Source organism: Podarcis melisellensis (assembly GCF_964234715.1).
Source record: "Podarcis melisellensis genome assembly, chromosome: 1".
Classification (NCBI taxonomy): domain Eukaryota; kingdom Metazoa; phylum Chordata; class Lepidosauria; order Squamata; family Lacertidae; genus Podarcis; species Podarcis melisellensis.
In genome coordinates, this window is record NC_138528.1 from 59,915,041 (window position 1) to 59,921,040 (window position 6,000).

Genomic DNA, 6,000 nt, shown 5'->3' on the forward strand with positions numbered 1-6,000 from the left:
CTTTCTGTATTCCAATTTCTAATCTAAGTTCAGCAAATCCTTTCCTTTCCTTTAATCTTGTTTAGATCTTTACCTTTCTTTCCCTTTTCATACCCATTACAGCTAGTAACCACTTAGTATCTAAACCAACATCGTTTCAACATTCATTAATTTTACAATGTTTCTTGAGATAGTCCTTAAATTTCTTCCAATCTTCTTTCACCGTCTCTCTTCCCTGGTCTCGGATTCTGTCGGTCATTTCTGCCAGTCCCATATAGTCTATTACCTTCATCTGCCATTCCTCCAGAGTGGGTAGATCTTGAGTCTTCCAGTACTTTGCAATAAGTATTCTTTCTGCTGTTGTTGCATACATAAAAAATGTTCTATCCTTCTTTAACACCAATTGGCCGACCATGCCCAGGACAAAGGCCTCTGGGCATGGTCGAGGCAGTTTTGCCACCCCCCATGTTATTTTTTAAGGGACTGGGCATTCAGAGGGTGTTCAGCTCTGCCCCCTGGCTCCTCACAAGGCTGTGTGAAGTGGTGTGTGTAACGTCAGGACGGACCCCTTCAATCAACTTGTGAAGATGGCGCCTCTGATAGCAATCATGTATAACCAGGTATGCAAATAGCATCCACTCAGTTAACACACTAGTTCACCCAACTTCTGCCCAACAGGCAGGGCTGACCCAATATTTTTTGGCTCCTGAGGTGAACCACAAAATGGCACACACACCCCAGCCAGGAAAGAAGGGGGGAGTGAAGGTTTACATCAGGAACAGGGCAGGTGGTCAAATCAAGCTAACTGGGTGGCTGAAGTGGGAATCAAAAGCTGTTGTATGGGGAGGGGTGCTCTGAATTACAGAGCCCAGGAGACCCCAAAGGGCAGCTCCTGCCATTTCTTCCCTAGGGGTGGAGGGAGACCAGAAGAACATAAGGCAGGTGGAGATCAAAAGCAGGTGGAGCCAGAGCCAATGACAGACAGAGCCAATTCTAGTTTTGTTTGCATTGGCCTCCCTGCTGATTTGTACAAGCGCAACATTGAGACTAAGAAGGAGCAGGAAGATAACAGCCTATGCTACTGCCTGGATAAGTTATAAATGAAAGGCCAAGCAAGTGGGGGCTGGCTGGGGACAGGGTGAGGTTGCTACAGCAGTGACCCATTAGCCCTAATAGACTCATCTCCACTGGCTGCATCACCAATCCTTGGACTCCATTGCTTCCTCTTTAACCAGCTCAGTCACTGAGTTACAACGTGTGTGCGCATGTTATTTGCAAATATTAGTGTACACATAACCGAAATGATTCAACATTCTTGTAAGGAAGTTCAAAAGTTAATTCTAATAACATCACAAATGATTTGACTTTATTAGAGTTAACTTCTAAACTTTCTGACAATTAAGCCCCAGGACAACATTAACTTTGCAGCATCATTTGGTATTGTTACTCTTTTAATTAATATGCAGATTTCTTGCCCTGGTGGAGCGAACACATTTGTCTCACAGACAATTTGGAGACTGGAATGAGGCACCCATCGATTTGTCCGTATTAGAGTTAAAACCTCTTTCATACCTGGAGAAATAAAGGCAGGTGATTATATACGAGAGCTTACCCTGCTAGCAAAACACCCATCCACATACTGTCTCTAAGTACAAATGGCCAACACTATTGTGGATACATTAAGTGTATATTTAGAACTGGAGGCTTACATGTGAAAGGAAAAAATAATGTTTTCTAATCTAGTAAACATACATAATTTAAGAAGTAATTGACCAACAAGTGTTATGTGCAACCCTGCTTAATGCAATTATGCAAGTCATTTATAAAGTGAGAAGATAGCTACTGCCAGAAGAACTATAAATAGTAATTAAGAGCAGCTAAATGTTTGCCTACTTTCATATCACCTCTGGCTCGTTGCTCATCAGTTCTCATAAACTGAGCAAGTTTGGATTCCCTTTGCATTAAAGAGTCTTGCTATCAAAGTCACTTCAAAGTTAATGGAATCATACTCAAAGGACAGACCACTGCAAAACAACACAGGTTATCAAGAGGTAAAGCTGTGCTGCTCCACTCCTCACCAATTTCTATTGAGTTAAACCAAGGACAACCTCACTTCCAGCAGGTTTTGAAATTAGCTCTCCATATCTTGTACAGCTTTATTCTTAGTGCTGTTACACAAGTTCCCTTACCTGGCTTTGTGGTATTGCAGTGGACTGTGTGGGGGTGGGGGTACAATTCCCAGGAAACTACAAACAGCATCCTTCCTTCCTTCCCTTAGAGGTCACAGGGAACCAGGGAGAGGGCCTTCTCGGTTGTCGCACCACCCCCTTTTTACATATTTCTTATTTATTCCATAAAATTTATACATGTGCATTTTTTAGCACTGTGATCTCACACTTTTTTACGAGCCGTGCAGTTGACTAAACAGAGCAGTTGCAGGGTATGTAACATGCACAGCTACACACACAAGACATTGTACACATCATACTCACAAGACATGATACACAGTATTATCTCTATGCAGGTAAAAAAGAGAAGATGTCTGATGCAGCACTTATTGGCTAGTTTCCCCCTTGCTGTGACTTTGTTTTTCATTCTTTCATTTGAATAATGGCTGCACTTGTGCAATAATTATACTGAAGCTTAACCTTGCTGCTCCAATTGACTCCTATGCAGATATGACACAAGCTATGTAAGGATCTGCTGAGTAAGTTTTGTAGCCTGAGACCTCAATTCAGAAACCTAATCTGTGAGGCACACACTTTGTCCTGGTATTTGGGTATGGTATTCTACAGTACAGTGGTACCTCAGGTTAAGAACTTAATTCGTTCTGGAGGTCTATTCTTAACCTGAAACTGTTCTTAACCTGAGGTACCACTTTAGCTAATGGGGCCTTCTGCTGCTGCCGCGCTACCACGCGATTTCTGTTCTCATCCTGAAGCAAAGTTCTTAACCTGAGATACTATTTCTGGGTTAGCAGAGTCTGTAACCTGAAACGTCTGTAACCTGAAGTGTCTGTAACCCAAGGTACCACTGTATATGCATATACATAAGGATTCATTACTTGCAGTAGGATGCAGCAGGATATTAAGACTGATTTCTCCTTTTTAAAAAACAAAAATTTCATTGGTGTATACATTGCTGGTACATTTATTCCAAGAATTTACACTTAACACCATGAACCGTATGAAAACGAACAGGTTTTGATGTATAGGGTTGCTGTTGTTTCCTGGGGCATGCCATCTGATATTTTCATTAGCTAAGAACATGCATGCATAATCCACACACAGTTATGAATGCTTCCTAAGCAGGTTGCCATATGTAAAACTCCCAGCTCAGGCCAAGAAAATTTGCATATTATGCAAATTAATTGTGTTAATTTGGTGAATAAGATGTACTCTGTGTAATTTTAGCAACTTATAGCTAACTAGTTGCTAAATAGACCAGAGAAAATGAGGGAAAGGAGAGTGGTGTTCTTAACCATTTTGCTTCCTACTCTCATGTTTCTCGGCTTATGCACAACTTCTATACTCTGTGAACAACCAACACGGAGTGTCTGTCACTGCCTGGTAATTTTTAGAAGCACACAATAAATGTGATTTGTAAATGTATAGTGCAATTTGTGAGTTGGGACCTGTCATGCCAAAAATCAAGTAAAATCATGCCAAAATCACATTTTAGTCCACCATCTTGATTCAAAATAGTGACTGGCAGCTAAACATTGACACAGACTGCCAACCCCACCTCAGGGATGCTCATGCAGAGTTTGGCAATGGTATTGTGAGAGATGGCTATGTAAAAAATGGGTCATGCTCAAGTGATGTTTCGGACCACCACCTTGATTTAAAATGGATCCCAGCATCCAAATGACAATGAAGTTTCCTGATCCACAACAGGAACCTTTTTGCCAAGTTTGGGGATCTCTCAAGAGGAGACCAAACCTATGCCCGAAAATGGGTGAAGTGACATTGAAGTCATGTTTTGATCTGTCATCTTGATTCAAAATGGCACCTGACATATAATGACAAAGAAGTCTGCCCCACCCACCTCAGTGGATCTCTCCAGTGTTGATGGTGTAGTATCTCATGTTTACATAATGGAAGATAAGCCTCCTATTCAGCACATAAGTGTCTATTAGGGCAGATCTACAGTATACATTTAAAGCACATTTAACGCACATGACTCCCTTCCCCAAATCCTGGGAATTCTAGTTTGTTAAGCGTGCTAGAAAGGCTAGCTCTTTGAGAGGAAATCTATAGTTCCTATGAATCTTTGAATGAAGTAATTTGCTTTAAATAGTTTTGAATATTTTTAAAATGTACAGTGTGGATCTGCCCCTTAGTGTGTTCTGTTTGTCAAAGGGAAGGACAGGTACTCTGAGAAGAAGATTAAAAATACGGTGGTACCTCGGGTTAAGTACTTAATTCGTTCCAGAGGTCCGTCCTTAACCTGAAACTGTTCTTAACCTGAAGCACCACTTTAGCTAATGGGGTCTCCTGCTGCTGCCACGCCGCCGGAGCACGATTTCTGTTCTCCTCCTGAAGCAAAGTTCTTAACCCAAGGTCCTATTTCTGGGTTAGCAGAGTCTGTAACCTGAAGCGTATGTAACTTGAAGCATATGTGATCCGAGGTACCACTGTATCTAGTAAAAGTATCTGAAGTGATCTATCATTTGGGAGAGAACAGCAGTTATGTGTGGGGTGCAAGGCAGGGAGAATGTTTAAGAAAAGTGAGAAAGCCTTCAACTTTTAGCCAGTAGATTAATCAACTTAACATTTTGTTAATTAGTCTGATGGACCCTACTGAATTACAGCCACACTTGCCTATTTATTTTACAGTTATTTTCGTTGTAGGAATATAATTGTTTTATTATTTCATTTTATTTCTATACTATCCTTCCTTTCATGGGAGCCTGGAGTGATCATGACCATAAAAATATGAACTACACAATAAAATGTATCCCAATAATATTTTTCTAAAATAAAAAGTACAAACATTAATACCCATCTTTCCATTAAAAAATTATGAAGGTGGCAAACAACAATGAACTCAATTATAAAACCAAGCAATCCACAAACAAGTAATTAATATCACACACATAGTGATAAAAGCAGATAAAAAAGAAAAGACAGTCAGTTGAAAAAACATAATCAAATTAGAACTATGGAGCAGCAGAACAAAAGAAAACAGCCACTAGTCCGAATGCCTGTTTAAATAAAAAGGTTTTCCCTGTCTGTGGAAGCAATGGAAGATAATATTACAGACGGCCTTGTACAACGAGTGCTTGTAAATTGTAAGCTCACTATCTTAGAAAGACCCTTCTATTGCAAAGTTGGCAGCATATACATTATTTAAATTTAATCATATAATTAATCAATGACTTGTATAAGAATGTGGGGCAAACAGACAGAGCAGCAGCAATATCTAAGGCCTGAGGAGTGGACATTTTCCATTACCATCCCCTCAGAGCCCTCATAAGATACCACAGCCTTGTAAAATAATCATATTATGTGTTCCTAGGAATTCATTTTCACTTACTGTCAGCTGTCTTGGAGCCCTGTTGTCAGGCAGAAAGGCTGTATATGAAAATTTCAAGTAAATAAATAAATCGCAGATGATTAATGAATGGTGCATAATGGCGCTTGTGATCTGAGCTGTGTATGATAAGGCATTGAAAATAGTTGCTGTAGCTTGGGAGAACTCTGTTTTTCCACTGTCAAAATGTTACAGTTTAGGAATGTGTGAGAACTGAAGGGAGGGGGTTACTGTTAAATTTAGGTTACTGAAATTCTATTCTCATTAGGCAACATTCAATTAATTTTGGCAGGCATTCACTAGCATACTCCCCACCCTGCTCCTTTCACTGTTTTTTATGCAGCTGGCCATGGTAGTAGAAGTAGGAGGAGTTGGCTTTTCTAACCAATCCAGGCAGCCCATATTTACTTTTTCCGACAAGGTCCTGCAGGTCTCTTCATTCCATGGTATTGTGGGAAAAACAATATGGTGGCTGCTACTGAAATG

The 6,000-nt window shown here is 40.3% G+C and overlaps 1 long non-coding RNA gene across 2 annotated transcripts in view; it reads right to left on the reverse strand.

The window, feature by feature from the left end:
- The window catches only part of LOC309353787, a 103,410-nt gene extending 97,739 nt beyond the window's left edge, over positions 1-5,671 (reverse strand). For both annotated transcript variants that reach the window (XR_014162010.1, XR_014162011.1), the window contains exon 1: positions 5,518-5,671. This is a non-coding gene — a long non-coding RNA (uncharacterized lncRNA). The remainder of the gene's footprint in view (positions 1-5,517) is intronic.
- Between the last annotated feature and the right edge of the window lie 329 nt (positions 5,672-6,000).